Genomic DNA, 26,450 nt, shown 5'->3' with positions numbered 1-26,450 from the left:
CTATCTATCAATAGCTAGGTTTAAAAAAAACAACAAACAACATAAAAGCTAAAAAATAGACATTCAACAGAAAACAAACCAACATGCTAGTGTGAAAATGTACATCCTGTGCAATGATGAGCTCTGGAGATGAATATACTTTGTCTCACAAACACTGTTGAGCTGAACTATACAGCCCAGGGGATGTTGGTAAGATGTTACATTATGTGAAAAATATCCCAGGCTCTTAACTTAAAATCTGGGATTAAAGAGTGCATTCAGAGTCCACCACCCAGTGGGATGTGGAGATATTAGCTGTCTATGCTGATGGAAATACAGCATGCGACCTCACAAAGCCAAGGCTCCATTTATTAAATGGCTGGGGGAACTATTTCTGAGCTGAAGGCACAGTGAGATATGTTAAGAAGACACCAAGGTGTCTGCTGTGAACACAAGCAAATCAGAAAGCAACTTCTTATTTTATTACCCTGCTGAGTGAGGAGCGGCCAGCAAGTAACAATGGGGGTTGGGGCGTGAGGGGCGGTGGAGGAGATGTTAGTGTAATTACAGTGTGTGGAGGGGATGCCTTCTCTTACTATTCTCCTCTTACATTGTATTTATTTTTGTGATATCAAAATTGTTTTGCTTTTATACTGACCTCCTGCTTTATTCAGCACTGGAGAAGTTCAGAATGTGGAGGGCATCAGAAACCATGAGACCAAAGGCTTTGTGTTATTGCAAAGCCAGAAGAAGAAAGCTGGGTGGGAATGCATATCTCCTCAGGGTCAGAAAGATCAGGAGTTTTTCTTGGGCATTCAGCTGTAATGATTCCCGGTCTTCATTAGAACATGCTCAGTTTGACTCTGCATCAAAGGGTCTTCATGCTCTCAGGGTGTCTGTTTTGCAAGGCTTGGGGGAGGGGATTCCAGGGGAGGCAGCAGCTCTGAGAAGGCTGAGAGCCTCATGAGTCCTCGAGATGTTGTTTGAGAGTAGGTGTGAGAGAAGACGGTGATACAGCTTGTTGAATGAAGAATGTCAAGGACCTCAAATGCAGGACTAAAGGATTTAAGACTTTCGTCTTAAAGTCCACAAAGAATTATTAATATTTTATGCGTTGGAGGTGATGAGATTTGTGTGTCATCAATATCATTTCAATGGCAGCTGCAGGGATAGATTAGTCTAGAGAGGGCGGGCGGGGGGGAAGGGGGAAGAGAAAGGAAAAGGCATGAGTGTGCTACCTGGAGGGAGAGCACACTGGGTCCTCCATCCTAGGGATTTTAAGGTGGAGATTTTAGGGAAAGGTCTTAATAGAATATTCAGCAGTTTTCCAGGTGTGTCATTTCAGGGTTGTGTTCTCCGCTGATTGATTGGCTGGCACCAGGGCAGGGGGTCATTATTCAATGCAGCCGGTCCTGACATCAGCCGTGGCTAGTTTTACTGCTTATCTGGGCCTACAGCTCAAATACAATTAAGGCCTAGATGTTATCTCTAGGGAGGAAAGGTCGGGGGTCCAAACTGCAAGATTAGCAATATTCTAGGGGAGGAAAAGTCACCCTGGGAGCAAGGTCCCACCCTACAATTTATTGTTCATTGCTAGGCACATGGGGCTTTCCATCCTGGTGACCTTCTGTGCCTGGCCCATCATCCTTGCTCTGCTCATGTCTGTCTAACTGCCTTCAGTACTGCCATTCCTGCCCAGACATCTCTCCCATCATCTCCTGATGCCACTGACTATCTCAGCCTCTGGGACTGAGGGCTGGGCTTTAAAATGCCCATATTGCTGTCACTCAGTGGCACAGAAACTTCATCTTTGAAATCCAAACTCACTTGACCTATAGAGGCTCTTGTTTCTCCATTGGCTGCCTGAAGGCGCATACAGTGCAGGAGAACTAAGGCCCCATGGAGTGAATTTTGGCCAATGGGAGATAGGAAACCAGAAAGAGCCATCTGGTAAATTGCTTGCTCTTTATCTTCTAGTGGACTGTTCTTAGATTTAGAGGTTCCATTTACATTTCAAGGGCGGTCCCATGAGACCTGAGAATAGCTATATTTTCTCATATTCCTTGACTAGTTTGGTAAAACTAGATGAAAGGGTACAATGCATAGTCAAGAAGAGGATGCAAGCAGAGATCTGCCAAGGTATTTTCTTTCCAAATACATTTGTATTGATTTCAGAGAGGAATGGAGAGGGACAGAGAAATAAAAACATCAATGATGAGAGAGAGTCATTGATAGGCTGCCTCCTGCAAGCCCCATACTAGGGACTGTGCCCTGACCGGGAATTCAACCCTGACCTCCTCATAGGTCAACGCTCAACCACCCAGCCACCTTGGCTGGGCCTGAGGTGTTTTCTTTAGCTTCCTGTAGCCAATGAATTTATTCTCCTTTAATGAGGGAAACTTGAAAATTGATACCAGAATAGTCTGCATATTATGAGCAGTTCCTTTTATGTGTAACAGAAACATAAGAATAAAAAGTGTGCTTAGAATTCCCTCCTTCTCAGCTTTCCAAGAAACAGAGATCCCGAGGACTCCACTTTCTGCTTTTGGGAGCAGTGGTGGATGGGATTGCAAGTGAGAGAAGCAGGTAGAGCTTCGGGAGAAAGGGCCCAGTGACCCAGAGAAGCCGAAGCTGCGGAGAGAGGATGAAGAAGGCGGACATGCATGAGAAGACAACTCCTTTAAGCAGCAGCAAGGACAAGTAGAACTTTATGAGGAAGAAGAAGTACCCACAATATTCTAGAAAGTTTAAAATATTTCTATAAACTCCACCCTCAGCATCCTAAATAGACCTTCAAGGAAGAGCTTCATCACTGTTTACGGGGTGGTGGGTGTTTCATTGTACTGTAACACCATGCTAAGGGCAACTGGAAGCCAGAGCAGGGTACCTGATTTGGTTCAGGTAGTACACAGGAACACTGCTCATTGGTTAACTCTTCAGTAATATTTGCATACATAATTCATTTAATAGTGTGTTTACAGTTACTCTCTAAGACTGGGTATCTGGATCTAAAGTCCTTAGTTAAAGAACCATTTCTGAGTTGACTAAGACCCCAGTGGTGAATCCTAATGCTACCCATTCATCCTCAGTTCTGTAGAGGCATTCATCTCTGCAAATTAAAACTCAACCACCCAGCTTGTAAAGCTCCAGTAACACAGATGTGATATACGCTGTAAATCCAGGTGAGCTGACACAACCCCATCTCTACCCCACCTCTGAGTCCCCGCAGGTGTGCTCTTGTAACTCACCTCAAGTCTGTGCTGGACTGCCACCCTGTGACTTCCCCAAACCTTTGTTCTGCCTGCCTGCCTGACTTCCGTCTGCCCAGACACCCACGGGTACGTGTGCAATCCCTGGTCCTCCCTCTGATCTCTCTCCCTGGGAAGCAGAACTCTGCTGAGCATTGCTTTGAAGCCAGGAGACTGGTGACTCCGCATGACCTCATTATTAGGGGGCCTTTACTTCTGTCTTCTGATGTTAATTCATCCAGAAACTGGAAGTGAGAACTCTGGCAAGTTCCATTGTCATAGTTGTCTATATGGATTAAGTTCAGGGTGTACAAAAAGCACAGACAATGATGGGCTCAGCGCTATGGAGCAACACATTCCTAACAGCGTCAGGCCTCAAACCAGGCAGGTGGTGAACAAATAGAAGTCAAATATAAGAGAACCACTAAAACTCTGCCTTTTGTTCAATAGTGCTCTTTCACATCTACTCCCCACCCTTATCTACTCCACTCTGTGTTGTACAATAGACTTCCCAGACTCCATTGTCCTCTGGCTTTCAGCTAAGTTGGCCCAATGGGAGGCACTGGCAGAAGTCTGGAGAACAGGTTAAGGAGAGGACTTGGAGTGCTTCTGTTTTGGAAGATTCTCTGGAAGCTTCTGAGCCACCTCTGTGGCTGCAGCTCCTGCCTTATAGACCTGCAGTGGCTTCAAGTTCACCAGGTAGACCACATCCTGGGCTGCCCTTCTCCCTTAGTCCCTCCAGCCTCAGGGTCACTAACAATCTATACTAATAAAAGGGCAATATGCTAATTAGACTGGGTCAACTGGACATCTTCCAGTCCTCCTTCCTGACAAAGCCACAGTGGCGGGGATTGAGGCAGAGGTGGTTAGGGGCGATTAGGCCAGCAGAGGAGGGCAGTTAGGGGTGACCAGGCCAGCAGGGGAGGGCGGTTAGGGGAGATCAGGTAGGCAGGCAGGTGAGTGGTTAGGAGCCAGCGGTCCTGGATTGCGAGAGAGATGTCTGACTGCCAGTTTAGTTGGACATCCCCCGAGGGGTCCTGGATTGGAGAGGATGCAGGCTGGGCTGAGGGGACCCCCCCCCCACACGTGCATAAATTTCATGCACCAGGCATCTAGTTCCTTAATAGCGCTAATATCTGGCTTGACTCACCAGCCTTTGTTTAACTTTCAGCTTTCTTCACATGTAAAGTTATCTTTGCTAAATTTATGGTTGAAAATATAAATTGATACCTGAGCTAGAATTGTTTCTACTCCTTCAAAACCAGGAGCATAATTGTCTATTCCTGAAAGAATGCTCTTAGTCAGATCTAAGTGACAAATATTCTCAAATGAATATTTGGTATGCAGCAAAGAAGTCAAGACACTTCTGAAATATTTTGCCTTTTTTTTTTTATTACTTCATGAAAGGATTATTGGGCAAAATCTAGCTACTATGTTCATCTAGATCATCGGTTCTCAACCTGTGGGTCGCGACCCCTTTGAGGGTCGAATGACCCTTTCACAGGGGTCACCTAAGACCATCAGAAAACACATATATAATTACATATGGTTTTGTGATTAATCACTATGCTTTAATTATTGCTGGGGTCCAACCCCAGCAGGTCCAGGGGTTCCCAAAGGTGTGGACGGAGTCAGCAAAGAAGGAATGACATGGAGACAGCATTCAGTTGATCAGCAGCCTAGCCAGGATCTCTAGCCAAGTTCTGGTCAGGATCTCCAGCAAAGTTCTGGTTAGGATCTCCAGCCAGGTTCTGTGTCCATGTTCTCTTGCTAGGTTCTCCAGGTTCTCCAGCCAGGTTCTCCAGCCAGGTTCAGTCACCAGGTTCTAGTCAGGTTCTCTTGCCAATTTCTGTAGTCAGGTTCAGTCCAGGATCTTTTGCCATGTTCTCTCGCTAGGTTCTGTCTCTAGGTTCTGTTGCCGGTTTCTGTCCAGGATCTTTTGCCATGTTCTCTCCAGCGAAGTTCTTCTGTCGCTAGGTTCTGTGTAGGTTCTGTCTTCTAAGTTCTGTCTTGTTACATCTGTATTTATACCAGTTGATTCCAATCCTATCAATCTCTATTCCAAAGGTTAGGGTGTTTCTTATCTCCATTCCAGGGAGTAAAGATTATGTAGCTTAAGCATGATTGTTCATAGTTAAAGTGATTAATTACCCACCTGGCACTTAGTTAAGAGGTTTTATTCCCTCCCTAACTTCAGGGGAAAATCCCTACCTGGGGAAACAACCTTTCTCAGAGAGGTGACCTTGGTTAAAACACATAGTGCCAAGAAGGTGAGCAAACATATTAAGAACAGTATGCCATATATGCCAGGTCCCTTGAAACAGCAAGCATGGACCGGCTCCCGGCAAATTATATTCAATTTGTAACAATGAAATTGGGGGTCACCACAACATGAGGAACTATATTAAAGGGTTGCAGCATTAGGAAGGTTGAGAACCACTGATCCAGATTATCACATTTCCTCAATAATAGATGCTATATTAATCTTCAGACATTGATAAGTTGCTTCTTGTCTAAACAAAAATTGATTGTTTTAAAATAATGTGCTCTTGCCTCAAAATGTCTCTATGTGTATTGTTATAAGTACTAGAGGCCCAGTGCACGAATTTCGTGCACTGGGGGGTGGGGTTCCCTCAGCCCAGCCTGCCCCTCTCACAGTCTGGGAGCCCTCAGTGGATGTCCTACTGATGGCCACAGTCTGGCAGCAGAGGCTTGGAGCAGGCATCGTGTGTGTGTGTGTGTGTGTGTGTGTGTGTGTGTATGTGTCCACAGGGGGCCTGCCCTCAGCCACATTGGAGGCTCAGAGCAGGCGCGGTGTGTGTGTGTGTGTGTGTGTGTGTGTGTGTGTGTGAGTGTGTGTGTCTGCTGGGGGCCTGCCCCTAGCCGCATTGGAGGCTCAGAGCAGGCACGGTGTGTGTGTGTGTGTGTGTGTGTGTGTGTGTGAGTGTGTGTGTTTGCTGGGGGCCTGCCCCTAGCCGCATTGGAGGCTCAGAGCAGACGCTGTGTGTGTGTGTGTGTGAGTGTGTGTGTGTGAGTGTGTGTGTGTGTGTGTGTGTGTGAGTGTGTGTGTTTGCTGGGGGTCTGCCCCCAGACACACTGTGGAGGCTTGGAGCAGGCGCGGTGTGTGTGTGTGTGTGTGTGTGTGAGTGTGTGTGTTTGCTGGGGGCCTGCCCCCAGACACACTGTGGAGGCTCAGAGCAGGCGCGGTGTGTGTGTGTGTGTGTGTGTGTGTGTGTGAGTGTGTGTGTTTGCTGGGGGCCTGCCCCTAGCCGCATTGGAGGCTCAGAGCAGACGCTGTGTGTGTGTGTGTGTGAGTGTGTGTGTGTGTATGTGTCCACAGGGGGCCTGCCCTCAGCCACATTGGAGGCTCAGAGCAGGCACGGTGTGTGTGTGTGTGTGTGTGTGTGTGTGTCCACAGGGGGCCTGCCCTCAGCCACATTGGAGGCTCAGAGCAGACGCTGTGTGTGTGTGTGTGTGTGTGTGTGTGTGTGTGTGTGAGTGTGTGTGTGTGTATGTGTCCACAGGGGGCCTGCCCCCAGACACACTGTGGAGGCTAGGAGCAGGCGCGGTGTGTGTGTGTGTGTGTGTGTGTGTATGTATGTGTCCGCTGGGGGCCTGCCCCTAGCCGCATTGGAGGCTCAGAGCAGACGCTGTGTGTGTGTGTGTGTGTGAGTGTGTGTGTATGCTGGGGGCCTGCCCCCAGACACACTGTGGAGGCTAGGAGCAGGCGCCCCTCTGTGTTGATCTCTCAGGCTCCTGGCCTCCACTGCGTGTTTTTCTCTCCCTTGAGCTGTGGCCAGGGTGGGGTCCTGCCTACAGGCTGCGCTTTCCTGCTCATGGATCACCGGATCACTGCAGAGACCGGGGGCAGGCCCTGCTGGGTGCTGCCTGTGGGGAACTTTCCTGGGGGGGGAGGGGTGCCCTCTGCATTTGTCTGCTCTGGGATCGCCATGGGGTCCCAGCTGGCAGCGGGTCTTAGGCGGCACAAGGGGTTCCCAGCTGGGGGCAGGGCTTAGGCGGCACACGGGGGTCCCGGCTGGGGCGGGGCTTAGGTGACTCGATCGTGCCGCCTAAGCCCAGCCGCCCAGGGCCACACAAGGGCTGCACAAGGGGCCCGGATGGCGTCTGGCGCTGGCCAGCCCTCCTGCAGTATGCAAATTAGCCAATGGGAAGCATAGCAAAGGTACAGTCTTTTTGTCTTTTATTAGATAGGATTTGGCACCATAAAGTCTAAACCTCATATTTCTATTCTTCCACTCTCCCAAGAGATTAATGGCATGCTCTACCCTGCCATCTCCACTCAAAACAAATTTATCTAATGAACTTATAGAAGTATTAGTTGTTAGGAACAGACAAAAATAGTGTCCAGACATGCCCAATCCACAGACATGCACTCTCTTGTTCCCCAACACAGATCTAACAACCGGGTTCCTTCCTTTTGTGGCAGTTGTGGTCATCAGTAGAGGCAATCCTGAAAATAAAGTTGCCAGAATTTTCTGGAAGGGTTCAGAGTTAAAGCAATGAATTCACTACCCTTCTAACACAACTGCTCTGCAGGTGAGTATCTTCACATTGATGATGACAAATACACAGGCATTGTTTGTAGGCAGAACTGGTGGTTCTTATGCGTGTTGCCAAATTTACTGATGGGTTGAAGGTGCTGAAATGAAATTCTTCTATTATAGTATCCAAAAGGAACTGTGTAAGGAAGCTACATATCAGTCAGAGTATTGAGACGGATGCTCTAATGAAGTGGACAGGATTTCTTTGAGATGAAGGAAAACTGGAAAGTTGGCCCTGACCTTTCCTGTCAGAGTTGACCTTGGTCTATGCACTTTACTGTGAGTTGTCTGTTGTCTCATGTGCACTCAGGGTTGCTGAGAGAACCCACGCAAAGTCACTCACCATGAATGACATGCCGGGAGCACTCAATACATTTCAGTTTCCTTCTATTGACTAAACACTAATCCAGTTAAAATGAAGATGACTTTACTTCTTTGGAACAGGTGTTTTAAAACATCAAATGCTTCACCCCAGGAATTAGAGTTTTCTGAAAATTGCTTTAGAATCTGAGAATTAGCAATTAGCAGGCCTGTCCTTAGCAATCCACACTTGACTGTAGCATCTACAGGAGGTTGGCTTTGACATGACAGTGTCTCTAAGAATGACCCCTCATACTCTGTTGTACAAATATGAACAGTGGAAAAAGTAAGGTGGCTACAAATCCTGAAGCTCTAATTATTTTCCAGTGGTTAAATGGCCCAGCAGTTCAGCTGAAGAAAAGCCAACCTATTCCAACAAGTGAATAACCTCACCTTGACTCCAGAAATCAGGGCACTTTGGATGACTCCAGTTGGGGAACATCCCTATGGTAGTGGATGGATGTGTTCCTTTCTAGAAAGATCCATAGACATAGGTAGAATAGCTTCAAAACCATGCTGCTGTCCACTGTGGGAAATAAAAAATTAAGCCATTTTTACTGAGTTTTCTCAGCACAAGTTTTTTATAGTAATTTTTCTTCACATGCGTAAAGGCAATACTCTTTCATCTTCTAGCTGAACTTGCTGTACCTATTCCAACAAGCTACCCATATACACATACACATACCTTTTTTCTTTCTACATAAATGGCAGCATGCATTATATAAGAATCTACCTCCTGGTTGAAATGTCAGGTCCATATCAGTGTTTATATTATCTGTGCTGATTGGTTTTTATTGATTAAATATGTTCATTTTGTTTTCATAGCTCCTATTACAGGTTAATTGATTTCAGAGTGTTTAATCTTTTGTCAATTTTAAATCCAATATTTTATTTCCTAATATTTTATAACTGGTTATTTTTAATTGAGTTTAAAACATTTTGAATTATAGTTTGTAATACTTTCAGTCACTTCTCCTTATCTTTCTAAGTATCATCATCATCTGAAAATAGTGATGACTTTTGTCTTCAGTATATTTACCTCTTATGTATTTTGTTGTCAAATTCTATTAAGTAGCACTTCCAGAAAAATGTTAAATAATAATGGTGGTAGTATTCATCTTTGTCATGTTTCTGACTTTAAAAAAACTATTATTATTTTTTATATTTGGAACACTGTTCTTATTTTTAAAATTAATTTTTTATTAGAAATTTGAATGTTGAAAATATTGTTTTTTTAATAAATTCTAATCCTAATATATAAAAACCCAGGGTCCATAATGACCAACTGAAGGCTCCACTGAACACCAGAAGTCAATCCTGCAGTCAGTGCCGGTGCAGGCACAGCGTCCCAGCACTGACTGCCTAGGGGGCTGTGGATCAGGCCTGGAGAGAAGCCTGGAGAGAGAGGCAGGGTCTAATCTGCAGCCTCCATGGCAGCTGTTGATCAGCCATTGCCTCTCTCTTTTTCTCGGGGCTTAGCCAGCAGCCACGCCTGTGTTTTTCTCCTGGCCTCCGCAGGGGCTGCTGATCAGTCCGGCCTCTCTGATAAGGCCTGGAGATAAGCCCTGAGATAGACCTGGAGATGCTAACTGGCATAGAAACTGACCAATCAGAACCAAATCTGGGTGAACTGTGAGGAGACAGTGGCTGCCTAAGAGGCGGAGCTTTTGATGCTGACTGGCATATAAACTGACCAATCAGAACCAAATTGGCCAGCAGGGGAGGGCAGTTAGGGGTGATCAGGCAGGCAGGGGAGGGCAGGTGGGGGCAACCAGGCCAGCAGGGGAGGGCCTAAACCAGCAGTTGGACATCCTCCAACAGTCCTCGATTGGAGAGGGTGCAGGCTAGGCTGAGGGAACCCCCCTCCATGCACAAATTTTGTGCACCGGGCCACTAGTGTAAATATAATTTAGAATGAAATTGTTATATGTTACTAGAAGCCCGGTGCACGAATTCGTGCATGGGTGGGATCCCTTAGCCTGGCCAGTGATCGGGGCCTATGGGGGAAGCCGACTTAGAGGAGGGACCGCGGGAGGTTGGCCACTACCTCCCTGCAATTGGGGCTGATTGGGGGGCCAGCCAGCCAGGGGGAGGAAACATGGGAGGTTGGCCAGCTGGGGGTAGGAACTGTGGGAGGTTGGCCGGCCTGCCAACCTCCACATTGGGCTGATCGGGGTGGGGGCCAGCTGACCAGGGGTAGGGACCACAGGAGGTTGGCCAGCCTCAGGAGGCTGGCTGGCTGCAGGAGGTTGGCTGTGGGAGCACACTGACCACCAGGGGGCAACTCCTGCATTGAAAGTCTGCCCCCTGGTGGTCAGTGCACATCATAGCAACTAGTCAACTGGCCATTCAGCTATTCTGTCATTCAGTTGCTTAGGCTTTTATATATATATAGATAGGTACTGCATACAAACGATAATGTTTTTCACAGCTGAATTTGAGGTTTTTATTATTTCAAAATTTTAACTGACATCTTTCATTTAGACCTATTTTCTCATTCCTCATTTTATTTTATCCTGCAGAGCTAAATTAAACTACAAAGACCTTGTTAAAAATGAAATAGCTGGTGCTCTAAAATTATTTTTCTCATGTACATATAATTAGAAAATATTGAATTTGTTTTGTGTTAAACTTAATTTGAAATAAATTATACATAAATGGGATAATAGTTGTGTTTTAGAAATCAATTAATTATTTAGTCATATTAAAATAAAAGACGTTTTTATTTAGTTTGTAAAACCCCTTGGCAGCAATACAATATAAAACTGTAGCTGATATTATGAAGATAACTTCTATAAATATAATTCTAATAATATCCCTCAGCATTTACCAGGAAAATGAAGTGATTATTATAGGAAGAAGGTAATTATATAACACGTAGACACAGACAGCAGTGTGGTGATAGCCAGAAGGGAAAGGGAGCGGAGGCAGGTGAAGGTGGGCAAAGGGGTGATAAGTAGGGATAGAAAGAGACTTAGCTTTGGGCGATGGGCACACAACGCAGTGTGCAGATAATGTTTTGTTGAGTGTACATGTGAAAACTGTATTGTTTTGTGAACCAATGTCACCCAAATCAATTCAATAAAAATACTGTGTTCTTGTTGCCAGAATTATGACAAATCTTAGTTGCAATGATAAAACTCAACTAGTCGTCTCTAAAATGTGTCTCATATAAATCCCACTATTAAAGTGTTTACTTTTCAATATACTTTCACTAAAATAATAAAGTCTAAAAGGAATAATTATATGTAAAATTTTAACCAGTTATCAATAATCCGATAATTATATTACTGGCTTCACAGAACTGTTATAATAATAAAATGAAATGATGAAACTATTGTTATTGTTCTTGCTAATAAACAGAGATTATTTCATGATTCTGTCAGTGGAGATAAAAATTTAAAAAATGAGTGTCATTGATAAATGAGAAAACAAAAGTAAATTTAGAAAACAAATGATTTATATTTTGGTCTTCACTATGAATCTTGTATAGTAACTGTGAGCTTACATAAAACCTATGGCTGAGTTATACCATCAAGAAGTGAGGGACATGGGATACTCATCAATAATTCCCACCAGTAACTTATTGAGGACTATACCTGGAGGCTTCAGTCAATTCCCTGGCATTCAGGCAAAGACTCCAGGATGCTGGCAGCTGGAAGTCAGGCTGGGCACTGTGGTGTTTGAAGGTACAGGTAAGACATTGCTTGCACCTGTCACCCCTTTCATCCTCACTCCCAGATGCACACTTGGGGAATTTATGTTTCTTATTTGCTCAACTTGAGGATCTTCCAGGTTAAAGATCACAATTCCCAGTGGGGAAACCTTCTACTAGGTGATACAGTGAGGGTTTCACTTAACCTAGTACCAAAGGTGTCATTTATGGTCCTTTTGCCAGTTGAGCTTTAGTTAAATGGGAATTACTTCACTGGCAGTAGTAACGGATCCTTCTTCTCAGAAGTAGAGTGGTGGTGAGGAGTATGTCTGGAATTCAGGGAAGTCTAGGACAACTTTTGGTGCTTCCCACTCAGCAAGCAACCTAGACCAGCAGAAGTGATGCTTGAGGCCCAGAGAATCTAGAATGACTGGCAGAGGAGGCAAGGGAAATGACCTTGGCCTTTGACCCAGCTGGAGGAATGAGGAGTATCCCTTCAGTCCTGGTTTTGTTCTTGTTGTTGTATAGACAGAAATATAGCAATCGACAGTGTAAGTGATAGAAGTGTAAGGTGTCAATATGAATAATTGAAATAGGCCACAAAAGGGAAAATGTTAATGTGGTTGTAATAATCAAAATTTTGTTTTATTAGTATAGGAAATGTTATCCAGACACAATTCTTAAATAACACTGTCAGTTAACACATTAGCTGTTATAAGACTGTACGACAGGAAACCATAAAAATTCTAGAAGAATCCAAAGGCAACAAAATCTCAGACATATGCCGAAGCAATTTCTTCACTGATACAGCCCCTAGGGCACTTGAAACTAAAGAGAAAATGAACAAATGGGACTACATCAAAATAAAAAGCTTCTGCACAGCAAAAGAAACCATCAACAAAACAACAAGACAACCCACTGTGTGGGAAAACATATTTGCCAATGTCATATCTGATAAGGGCCTAATCTCCAAAATTTATAGGGAACTCATACAACTTAACAAAAGGAAGATAAACAATCCAATCAAAAAATGGGCAAAGGACCTAAATAGACACCTTTCAAAGAGGACATTCAGAAAGCCAAGAGACATATGAAAACATGCTCAAAGTCACTAATCATCCGAGAGATGCAAATCAAAACAACAATGAGGTACCATCTCACACCTGTCAGACTGGCTATCATTAACAAATCAACAAACGACAAGTGCTGGAGAGGATGTGGAGAAAAAGGAACACTTGTGCACTGCTGGTGGGAATGCAGACTGGTGCAGCCACTATGGAAGACAGTATGGAGTTTCCTCAAAAAACTACAAATGGAACTACCATTTGACCCTGTGATCCCACTTCTAGGAATATATCCCAGGAAACCAGAAACACCAATCAGAAAGGATATATGCACCCCTATGTTCATAGCAGCACAATTCACCATAGCTAAGATCTGGAAACAGCCTAAGTGCCCATCAGTAGATGAATGGATTAGAAAACTTTGGTACATCTACACGATGGAATACTATGCTGCTGTAAAAAAGAAGGAACTCCTACCATTTGCAACGGCATGGATGGAACTGGAGAGCATTATGCTAAGTGAAATAAGCCAGTCAATGAAGGAAAAATACCACATGATCTCACTCATTCATGGATAATAGAGACCATTATAAACTTTTGAACAGTAATAGATGGAAAGTTTGAGGCAGAGCTGCCTCAAACAGATTGTCAAACTGCAGCGGGAAGGTCAGGGAAAGTTGGGGGGCAGGAGGGAGAGGTATAAGAGATCAACCGAAGGACTTGTATGCATGCATATATGCATAACCAATGGACATGGGACGTTGGGGGGTGGGGGAGGCCAGGGGATAGTCAAGGGCGGGGAAAAAAAAAGACACGTATGTAATACCCTTTGTAATACTTTAAGCAATTAAAAAAATAAATTAAAAAAAAGACTAGGATAGAATCAAAAGTTTAAATTGTATATTTAATAAATATAATAACACATGATCTGTTATCTGAAAAGGTCAAAAAACTTTCCATTGCTATGGGGTAACTGAAAAGATTGTTCTAAGCTAGAGAAAAAAAACATAAAAATAATACACTCCACCACTATCTTACTGTTAATATAGTCTTCATGTGTTACATATCTTAGCTTCAATTTTATTCTCTGAAATTATTATAGAATTACTGGTAATCATGCATAATATATATTGACTTCTGCATAATAAATCAGTGTCCAAACAATATTCATATATGTAGGAGCAAATACAAATGGATCATGTTTATAAGATTTTGTAGTTTTAAAGTCTCCTCTCATGGATTTTTCATACCTGGCTTACTTACTAATTTCATCCCTCCATGGGGAAACTAATATTCATCAATATGGAACTTGACACAGCCATCTGGCAAAATAACTAAATCAAGAATCACCCCTGGGAATACTTTTGATAAGAATTATTTCCTAGAATGAGGTAATGTTATTCAATTTACCTCATACATTTTGCATGTTATATTGTGATATTAAATTCTAAAACATTGTTAACACACTCTATCACCTTCTGTCTAATATAAAATAAAGGATAACTTAAAAAATTTACATTGAAGTTTAATGTTCAGTTTATAAATTCACATATTCAAAGATGGTCAACTGAAGGGCAACTGATGAGAGTTTGCAAAATTCTACTAGGTTACCTACTCCTGGGTTTATGATATATATTTCCTGAGGTGCATTTTAAAGCTGCCTCATACTTTTAGAAAACAGGTGTGACATAAATTATAGATATCTTAATATTTAATATATGCAAGATTTTATGATGGAGAGATTTCAATAAATCAGACATCAGCCAGATAGCATATGCTGAGGATTCACCGAGGATGGCATATCTTATGAAGGACTGCAGAGAGATAGAAGTGATTAATCCTTCAAAAACTAGACATACAAAGATAAAATATACTAATTTGCCCTCGTCAAGCACATGGTCTAGTAAGTAAACAGTACAGTATAAGATAAAAACAATACAGTATAAGAGAAGATTTTTTTTAAAAATAAATCTTTATTGTTGAAAGTATTACATATTTCCCCCCATTTTCCTCTTCCACCCCCCTCCCTCCCCAAGCCTTCACCACCCACTGTCTGTGTCCTTGGGTTATGCATATACACATATGAGTTCATTGGTTGATCTCTTCCCCTCCTCCATAATTCCCTACCTTCCCTCTGAGGTTTGGTATATCTATACAATGGAATATTATGCAGCTGTAAAAAAGAAATAACTCTTTTGTAACAGCATGGATGAACCAAAAGAGCATTATGCTAAGTGAAATAAGCCAGTCAGAGAAAGATAAGTATCACATGATCTCACTCATATGTGGAATCTAATGACTAACATCAACTGATGAACAAAAATAGACCCAGAGACATATACGAAAAGCTTTAAAAGGAAAGTGCACAGGAAGCTGTGGGAACCCAGAGTATAGTTATGGCTAATTCTAGCAGGTCAGGGGAAGTGTTTGAGAAGAGATGAAGCTGGTTGTGAGTCTTACAGGACCACAAGTTGGCCAGAAAAAGATACAGAAGAATGATATTCAGTGTTAAGGACACACAAGGTAAGGACTTGGATTTATGAGAGAAAAAAAGGCATATTTAGGTCTTGAGACATCCTCTGATATGACTGAGGCATGAGTACCTATTAGGGGATTAGTGGAAATGAGTCTGAGCAAGCAGTAGGAGGATTTCTTCGTAAGATTCTTCTATCATCTTTAAAAAATTATGTGATATTTGAATTCTTCTACCTAAAATTATTTTGATTTAATATCAAATTAGTTTTTGATGCAAATATCTGACTCAAATGAGAGGTCTCCTGAAGATGTGACAAGTTCCTTTGACTGTTTCAGACATATACTTTATATTTTCATATGCCCTTGAGAGCCTGAGCAGCAGAAAAATATGAGAGGTTCAAAATAAATGAGGACTCCTAAGAGTTACTGTAATTAGTGGTGAGTAGCAGAAAATTTACCACCGGACCTTTCTGGCTATGTCTATAGACTGAGAATTCCTTTTACCTAAGTATTGTACAAAATGGGATTCTGCTGTTGATTTCTCAGCCATTGCCTCAGTAACTCTAAATGAGTTCCAACCATATACTTACGTCATAGAGAGCTTTTTATATTCTAGGGGGGAAAGTACATATTATGCTAAGAGTAACATTTCTGGAATGACGTTGGTCAAATATAATGCAATTCATTTCTTTCCATTGTCAAAATACCAAAGTATACTGTTTACAGGGAAAGGATAACAGTGCATTCTGTTCTCAGAATAAAATCAGGATCTGGACAATTTTTTCTTGTTGTTCTGGACCAATAAACAATAGGCTTTTGAGAACATTTATTTTGCTGAAAGGCTAGAGGAATTTAGTCAAATCCATTGTGTCATTGAAAAACGAAAATCTTTGTGAAAATGCATGAGGCCAGGAATTCAGGTATCCAGCCATTTTCTTCAACAAACTAGTATATTTTACTATTGGATTTTGTAACCAAAATAATCACCCTTGTGTATTTTCTCAGCAAGCTGAAATAGTTGACATTATGGTAGCTCTTAAAACAGTAATAAAATAGTCTCAAAGCCTATTTTCAAGTGGAGATGAAAATTCTTGACCCAAACTTGTGGAGTTGATTACATATCTAACTCTTGAGATTAAATTTTATATTTAAATATTTTCCTTATAGGAATATATTGGATAATATTAAATTATTAAGCTTTTAATAAGTTTTTGACATTTTGTATTATCAGAATAAAGGTCAAGGAGGAAAAATAAGGAGACAAATGCACTGCTCTTTGTAATATTTTAAGAAATTAAAAAAAATGCAGGGCTGCACTGAATTCCAGAAACATCGGTGCCCGAAGGGCCATTTTTGGAAGCACTGAAATCTGAAAAAGACCCGGCAGACAACCTTTGGGCTGCTCTAATTCTTCTGAGGACGCTTGCAAACACCGATAATTGATTGGCTCCACCATGAAAGTCTGTCCAACCAACAGATGTCAGAACAACAATACTCCACCAGAATCCATTTTTTATAACAGCATAAAGGTTAGAGCTCATGTCATGACACATGAATTGGTGTAGTGTAAGACTACAATAAATAGCTGTCTTCTTGTCATAATGGCACTTATTCAATCTTTTCATTTTCAAATTATTCAATCAAACTTATGCCAACAATCAAACTGACTAGTCCAGAGGCTTAATTTCAGTGTATGTAGAGAAGACATTAGTGATTTAACAGGCTCACTTGCATTTTGTAGTAGGTCCAGTGGTGAAAAATAGCGTTTAGCATCCTCATTGATTGTTATGGTTCAGGCTGTGATGATCCATGCAGAATAATATGATTCCCAAAAATGTAGGGAGTAAGATTTATACTCTTCAGGAAAGAGAAGTATGCTTTCATTTTCTTTACTGTGCACTGAAAAAAAAAATGGGACTAGATAAATGGAGTTCAGTTCTCATTTTGTAACCCGTGATTCATATAATGTGGTGATTCATATGGTCATTCGTTCAGTCCCAGCACACTTCCTTCTGGGTTTGCTGATGGGCTGTCACTATGCTGAGTGCAGTACAAAGTCAAGTTAGTTAAGGAGCTGCTCTGTAATTAGAGCTTACTTAAACTTACCAAGTCTCAGTGTTCTAATCCGTAACGTGAGATATTATTTCCTTTTCCTTGGTAATGAGGATGTTAGCTATCTTTACTATATTAAATGTGGTGAAAGAAGATGTATTCACATAAACATGTGAGTGCACACATACATGCACAATCAACATATAACTTCTTTCTCCAAAGTCCTGAATTCTATAACATAATTTACCTCTGTTTTTAACCAGGTAACATTTTGCACATGCATTGGAAAGAAAAAATTATTTTTAATGGTATCATAAAACTTAACTTCAAATCCAGAGTAGGTAAGCTCACAAGAGTTGGGTAATCACCTTGGTTATTTTTTGTTGTTGTTGTTTAAAGGTAAGTAAACAGCCCAACTGGCATGCTCAGTGGATGAGCATCAACCTATGAACCAGGGGGTCATGGTTCAATTCCTATTCAGGGCACATGCCCAGTTGTGGGCTCAATCCCCAGTGTGGAGCATGCAGGATGAAGCCAATCAATGATTCTCTCTCATCATTGATGTTCCTATCTCTCTCTCTCTCCTTCCTTTCTGAAATCAATAAAAATATATATTAAAGGTAAGTAAACATGTTTGATGTATGAAATTAGAATTTTTTTCCTGAGAATAATCTGTTACAACATTGGAACTGAGCCCCCTCCTCCTCTGGTAAATAGACAATGGTTAATTCACTCTAAATTCACAGTATCCAGATTTATTCAAAGCTGACCTAGTTGTCAGTTGAGACTTTCAAAATTGATTTATGGTTGAAAGTGGATAAGAAACCAGAGAGAAATAAAGTGAGTCATTATGGCCCTTGTGAATAAAATAATTCATACCTATGGGCAAGAGATAAAACTACCAATGTATAGAGAGAGTGCTGACTCATAGGCAGCTGTTTGAGTCATCCTGTTGGCTAATAATAGTTAATCAAAGCCTCCCAAATGTAACCTTCATAAGACAGAAGAATGGATATATGAGCACTGATGTGGAGAACATTGAGAACCTTGACTTCTGAAATATTACCTAAGCCCGGGTTACAATCAATGCCCAACAAAATAGATCCATTTCCAGGTAGATGTTCTTATCTCCTTTTGTCTTAGAATAGTAATATAAAACTTTACCTAATTTATAATAATAAAAATGTAATATGGTAATTAGACTGGACAGCTGAATGACCTTCCAGATGTCATGCCAGACATCCTTTCGGATGAAGCTGTGGTGGTGGGGGCCAAGACAGAGATAGGGGAGATCAGGCAAGCAGGCAGAGTGGTTAAAGGCAATCAGGCAAGCAGGTGAGTGGTTAGGGGCGATCAGGCAGGCAGGCAACGGGGTTGGGGTGATCAGGCAGGCAGACAAGTGGTTAGGGGTGATCAGGAAGGCAGGCAGGTGAGCAGTTAGGAGAGATCAGGCAGGTGAGTGGTTAGGAATGATCAGGCAGGCAGGTGAGTGATTAGGGGCGATCAGGCAGGCAGGCAGAGGCAGTTAGGGGTGATCAGGCAGGCAGGCAGGCAGAGTGGTCAGGCAGGCAGGTAGGCGAGCAACTAGGGGTGATCAAGCAGGCAGGCAGAGTGGTTAGGGGTGAACAGGCAGGCAGGTGAGCGGTTAGGAGCCAGCAGTCCCGGATTGTGATCCTTGTAGGATCAGGCCTAAACGGGCAGTGGGACATCCCCTAAGGGGTCCCGGATTGCAAGAGGGTGCAGGCCAGGCTGAGGGACCGCCCCCCAACCATGCACAAATTTCATGATTGGGCCTCTAGTTTAATATAAACACTAACAGGAATATGTCTGATATTATATGTAGTCTATAGATTGACTGTTATCCCTATAGTTACCCTGATCTCTCTATCGAATTCCTCAGACATTGCTGCTTCTAAAACCTTTCTTATTTTACCAGTTTCCATGCCTATCGTCTTATTTTATATTCTCTACAGATGATATACCATCAATGGGTGTGGTGACCCCACTAGTCATTCTTCAAATATCACAAGGAAGGCATGTATCTCAAATCCATCATTTTAGTCTTATATTCTTTACTGAGCCTAGGATTCAGATTTTCAACTGCTCATGGGCAATTTCCACAATGATGTCCAAGGAGCATTACAAATTGTGTCTAGAAATAAACAATTTGAGTTCACCACTCAAGATCTTTCTCTTGTTGATTTTTAAAAATTCACTTAATAAAAATAAGTATGATACAAATGACCTATATCAGTAACTACACTCCAACATCCATGTATCAATCCTTAAGTATATAGACTTCCTAATTCCTTATCCTTCCTTGTCTATATATGTTTCCCAATTTTGCTTATGTTACTTGCCTGAAATACAATTTAAATCACATATTACAATTAGACTCTACAATCCTGGAATACTGAGTTATGTCCCTTAAGATATCCTCAACTTTTAGCATTGTCTCAGACACATAGTTAAAAACTGGTAAATGCTATTTTAACAAATTAATCTACCTTAGAAATTTTTAGTGTTATGAAAAGGTCAAATCCAGATGCTTCATATTCTGCCTCAAAAGAAGAAAAGGAATTTAAAATTAATTCTCTGGGATCTGTTTTCTTGACTTCTCAGTATGAAATGACCCAATAATGGAACCACCAATTTCATTAGAATAAGTAAGGAAGAAATTGAAAGACTTGGTATATAAGGAAGATCTACCCTCTGCACTAAGAAAATAATTTTTGTATGTCTTTCTAAGAAAAATCAAACCCATTATAAGATTGCTCCATGAGAATAGTTTGTTATTAATAGATATTGAAGACATTGCCTCAGATGAGTCAATGAATAAACATCTTCTAACTTCAATTTGAATAGACTTCATCGCATATACTCAGTACTCTTATAAATGCTCTATTTATGAAAGATGTATTTAAGGCAATGTAAGAGAATTCATCTTCTCTTTATGTTAATTAAGGAAGCAAAGTTGAAGTTAAACTAAATCTGATTTGCATGACCTATTACTTGCTACATCTTGAAAAAGGCACACAAACAAAATGTGATCTTAAAAAAGGACCAAATTTTGACTCTCCAAAATAAAGGAACAGCCTTAGCTAGGTGGCTTAGTTGGTTAGAGAATTGTCCAGATATACCAAGGTTATGGGTCCTATCCCCCATCAAGGCACATACAAAAAGCAACCAATAAATGTATAAATAAGTGGAACAATAAATCAATGTTTCTCTTTCTCTCTTCCAATAAATAAATCTTAAAAAATCAAAAGAAAGGAACAGATTAAAGTGTGACAGTAGTCAAACCATTAAACACTTTAATGACCAAACTGATTTTGTCCTTTAAAGACAATTCATTAGATAGTGGAAGTGATGTCACATTTGTTTTGGCCAGTGTTTCTATTCACTATTTCATACAAAAACATCTGCTACTGCCAATAGTTAGTTTTAGATATTTCTTATGCATTTGTCTCTTCCCCAACACACCCTCCACCTCTTCAGGGCTGATTCTTTGCTATTTTGAAAAGATATTATCTCCTCTCATTACCAGGTTAACACTTTCCCAGTATTCATAGGGAGATTTGCTCCAGAGATATCTGGTATGATGGATGGGAATAATCAAGATTCAAGGAACTAAGGGAAAATCTTATATGAGCCCTGCCTTCTTGGAAGAATATAGTATTACTAGAGGCCCGGTGCACAAAAATTTGTGTACTCAGGGGGCTGTGGGGGTCACTCAGCCCTACTTGTGCCCTCTTGCAGTCTGGGACCCCTCGGGAGATAACGACCTAATGGCTTAGGCCTGCTCCTGGGTGGCAGAGGGCAGGCCCAATCCCTAGGTGCAGCCCCTGGTCGGGCTCAGAGCCAGGCCAATTGGGGAGTTGGGGCGCCGCCCCCTGTCATGCACAGAGCAGGGCGGATCTGGAGGTTGCTATGCCACCCCTAGTCACGCTCAGGGTAGGGCCGATTGGGGGGTTGGGGCACCGCCCCCTGTCACACTCAAGGCAGTGTCGATAGGAAAGTTGCAGCGCCACCCCCTGTCACGCACAGAGCAGGGCAGATCAGGGGGTTGGGGCGCTGCCCTCGTCATGCACAGAGCAGGGCCCATCAGGGAGATCAGGGAGGTTGAGGCTCCGTACCCTGTCACACACAGAGCAGAGCCGATCAGGGGGTTGAGGAGCTCTCCACTGTCACTCACAGAACAGGGCCCATCAGGGGGGTTGGGGTACCGCCCCCCATCACACACAGAGCAGGGCGGATCAGGGGGTTGGGGCGCTGCACCCTGTCACACACAGAGCCGCAGGGTAATCAGGGGGTTTGGGCGCTGCCCCCTGTCACGCTGATCCCGGTGCCGGGAGGCCTCGCGGCTCCGCTGATCCCGGTGCTGGGAGGCATATTACCCTTTTACTATATAGAATAGAGGCCTGGTGCACATGTGGGGGCTGGCTGATCTGCCCTGAAGGGTGTCCTGGATCAGGGTGGGAATCCCCACTGGGGTGCCTGGTCAGTCTGGCTGAGGGCCGTTTTCAGGCTGACGGGTGACTGAAGCTCCCAACCACTCCTTTTTTTCTTTTATTCTGGGCCAGCTTTAGCTCTGAGGCCTCGGCTGTTGAAAACAGGTTTCTGGCCTTTGTTTACCATCTGTATTTGATACAATGTTGTGATCTGGCTGGCTGAAGCCCGACTGAGTAAAACAGGTTTCTGGGGTTTTTTTAGCTTCTATTTTTGCAACATAGTTGCTTAGAGTTGCAGTTGAGAGGCTGGCAAGTCAGGCGGGGAACGTTGGAGTCCTCCATCACTGAAGCAAGCAAGCCTCCCTGTTCGCATCAGCTGCCTGGCTGCCGGCCGCCATCTTGGCTGACAGTTAATTTGTAATCTCCCTGATTAGCCAATGGGAAGGGTAGCGGTCGTACGCCAATTACCATCTTTCTCTTTTATTAGATAGGATAATAGTACTAGAGGTGGGACGCACAAAATTCGTGCATAGGGGGAGGGTCCCCTCAGCCCAGCCTGCACCTTCTCCAATCTGGGACCTCTAGGGGGATGTCCAACTGCCGTTTTAGGCCCAGGATCGGGCATGACCATGTTCTAGGTACTATACTAATGGACTAAGCAGTTTATGAATTAGCTCATTTAATGCTCCATAGGTTTTTCTTTTAGCACTAAAAATAAACTTTAAGGTATCAAGAAAGTTGAAGTGTAGAGCCCCCAAATTATATTGCTTATCTTACCTGCCAAAATTCTGAAGTCAACTGAGAAGTAACACAGATAAAGCATAAAAAGAGTCTTTTATGGAGAAAGGTGTTATTTTTATCTGTGAGCAACTGAGCTACTCAATAGTGACCTCTCAATTCACCAGGTTGACCTACCCTGGAGCAGAGTGTGTGCTCCCTCCCAGAGGAGGAGAACATGAGAGGACTGAGCCATGAGGGCCAGGCTTCTCCTTCCACTAGTCAGCCAGGTCGGTGATCCCACTCACTTGGGGCAGAGAGGATGTGAGACTGGAGACAGATGAGGAGTGAAACAATAGTGAGTTTCAAGAATGGGAAAGAAATGCGCTGCATGACCTCCTAAGTTTTTACAGTTGTTGTGTTGTGTTGTTGCTTGCTTAACCACAAGGCTTGACCATTCGGTTAACGGTCAAAATGTACAGAATGCTTCCTGAAAGCATGAGGCTGACAATTTATCAAGGGATCTTGTTCTCCTTCCAATACATTATCCCCTCAATGTACATCTCCCAGGTTTAGAGAATTCCAATGAGGTCACTGGTTGACTGTAGAGATTTTGATCCCACAAGGCTTACTTTTAATAAGTTTGGGTCCATTCTCAGAAGATTAGGTACTATACCACATGGTATATATGTTTAAAATTTATTTCATTATCTTATCTACACAAATAAAGAACAAACATGCAAATTGACCATACCTTCACTACTCCTTAAGCCACGCCCACCAATCAATCAGAGCGACTATATGCAAATTAACCCAACCAAGATGGTGGCTGGCAGCAACGGAGCTGGAGCAAGCAGGAGGCTTGGTTGCCCCAATGATGGAGGAAGCCAAGCTTCCCACTTGCTGCTGAGGGCTCTGAGCTCCACTCAAAGCAATAAAGTTTCAATTATAGAAGGTAAGTAAACCCCAGATACCTGCTTTCAGCTGGCCATGGCCACAGAGTTGGAGCGAGCAGGAGGCTTCCCTCCCGCCCTTCCTGGACAGCTCTGAACTCCTCTCAAGACTACAAAGTTTCAATTAAATAAATCAAAGTTTTAAATAAATCCCAGAATAAAAAGAAAAAAAAAAAAGGAGAGGCTGGGAGCTTCCATCGCCAGGGTGCTTGGCCAGCCTGAAAACGGCCCTCAGCCCCTCACCCAGACTGGCCAGGCACCCCAGTGGGGACCCCCCGACCCTAAAGGGGGTGTGGCCAGCCTGAAAACAACCATCAGCCCCTCACCCAGGCTGGCCAGGCACCTCAGTGGGGACCTCCACCCTGAAAGGGGTGTGACCAGCCTGCAAACACCCATCAGCCCCTCACCCAGGCTGGCCAGGCACCCCAGCGGGACCCCTACCCTGATCCGGGACACCCTTCAGGGCAAACCAGCCGACCCCCACCCATGCACCAGGCCTCTATCCTATATAATAAAAGGGTAATATGCAAACTGGCCCTAACAGCAGAAAGTCTGGGAATGACTGGTCACTGTGACATACACTGACCACCAGGAAGCAGATGCTCAATGCAGGCGCTACCTTCTGGTGGTCAGTGCACTCCCACAGGGGGAGCTCTGGTCAGCCACAAGCCAGGCTGACGGCTGCCAGTACAGCGGTAGTGGTGGGAGCCTCTTCCGTCTCCTCAGCAGCGCTAAGGATGTCCGACTGCAGCTTAGGCCTGCTCCCTGCTGGCAAGTGGACATCCCCTGAGGGCTGCCGGGTTGGCAGAGGGATGTCTGACTGCCAGCTTGGGCCCGATCCCCCAGCGAGCGGGCCTAAGCCAGCAGGTGGACATCCTCTGAGGGGTCCCAGACTGCAAGAGGGCATAGGCCGGGCTGAGGGACCCCCCTCCCCCCCGAGTGCACAAATTTTTGTGCACTGGGCCTCTAGTCCTATATAATAAAGAGGTAACATGGAAATTAACCCTCATGTCCTCACAAGACGGCTGCCTATGACCAGGCTGGCAGGGGGATTAGTGAGGGACGACCAAATGACTGAACAGCAGGCTGCATGGGGCAACCAGGCCGGCAGAGGGGAGCAGTAAGAGATGACCAGGCCAGTAAGGGGGCAGTTAGGGGCAACCAGGCTTGTGTGTGTGGGGAAGTTAGGGGCGATCAGGCCAGCATACAGAGGACAACAAGGGGGGGCGGGGAGTTAGGGGCAACCAGGCAGGCAGGCAGGTGAGCAATTAGGAGCCAACCGTCCAGGATTGTGAGAGGGATGTCTGTCCAATCCTCTTTCTTGCCTCATGATTGCCCTTACTTTTCAAAAGTCTCTTACATTTCTAGTTGTTTTAAATGTTTCCAAACCCACCAATAAATCAATAAAATGTGTACTGATGCATTTTAAAATAATTTAAAAAAAAGATCTTGAATGAAAAGCGTGTCTTGGCAATGGAGCCTGAACTATATACCTTTATGCAATCTTGTATGTGATCATCTCGACCTTCAATTACATAAAGCCAATAAATGACAAGCACATTGGACAGTTTTGCTGACCTCTCTCAAGGTGATTCTATTTTTTCCCAAAATAAAAAAAAGAAAATTTATTGCCATAAATTTTTAACATAGGTGCAGCATGCTCTCCAGAATCTTGCTAAAATGAAATGAAAAGCTAGGCTGTGGTTATATCATTTGGATAGTCTGTCTTATAAGTAGCCAAGTTAGATGTTTTTCTTGATTTATAAACTATGAGTAAAGTTAACACAGAACATGCAGCATGAATTATTTGTACAATTAAATTTTGCAACTCCCATGGTGAAAAGTGGCACAATTTTGCTATTCAGGGTTCATTAGTGATAAGTTTACTAAAAGGTCATTTAACAAATTTAATATTTGTCCATAAAAGCTCCATTTTCCACTTGTTTGACTGCATTTTATATTGAATTTGCTGGCTGAGTCAATGTGGGTTGGTTCAACATCCTAAAGAAAGCCTCTTACTTCTGTTGGTTCAACGTAGTGCATTCTTCTTTTATCATTTTAGGATTCAGTTTATTAATTAAGGGTCACAAGTTCATTAATTCGATTATTCAACAGATTCTTTGTTAGCACCTCATATGGTCAGAGCCCTGACACGACTTCTAAATGCAAAGATACTTAAAATATGTGTTTTTATAACATAAAATTTGTCTTTAATTCTAATGAATATGCTGTAAAAATTCTAGTTATTATCCTATCTAATAAAAGAGAAACATGGTAATTAGTGTACAACCGCTACCCTTCCCATTGGCTAATCAGGGCGATATGCAAATTACTGCCAGCCAAGATGGGGGCCGGCAGCCAGGCAGCTTAAACTGAGCATGAGGCTTGCTTGCTTCAGTGACAGAGGACTACAACGTTCCCCGCCTGCCTTGCTGGCCTCTGAGCCTGCAGTTTGAAATATTGTAACAAATATAGAAGCTAAACAAAACCACAGAAACCAGCTTTCAGCCGGCCAGGATCTCAGAGCTGGATTTGATACAGAGTTTCGATTATAGAACCCAAACAAACCAGATACCTGCTTTCAGCAGCTGAGGCCTCAGAGCTAGAGCCAGAGCTAAAGCTGGCCCAGAATAAAAAAGAAAAAGAAAAAAAGGAACGGTTGGGAGCTTCAGTCACCCGCCAGCCTGAAAACAGCCCTCAGCCCCTCACCCAGACTGGCCAGGCACCCCAGTGGGGACCCCCACCCTGATCCAGGACACCCTTCAGGGCAAACCAGCCAACCCCCACCCATGCACCAGGCCTCTATTCTATATAGTAAAAGGGTAATATGCCTCCCAGCACTGGGATCAGCGTGACAGGGGGCAGCGCCCAAACCCCCTGATCGCCCTGTGGCTCTGTGTGTGACAGGGGGCGGGGCCACAACCTCCCTATCAG

The sequence above is a fragment of the Myotis nattereri genome, assembly GCF_964212035.1.
Source record: "Myotis nattereri genome assembly, chromosome: 4".
NCBI classification, from domain to species: domain Eukaryota; kingdom Metazoa; phylum Chordata; class Mammalia; order Chiroptera; family Vespertilionidae; genus Myotis; species Myotis nattereri.
The sequence above is the reverse complement of the archived record's forward strand: the minus strand, read 5'-3'. Positions refer to the sequence as shown.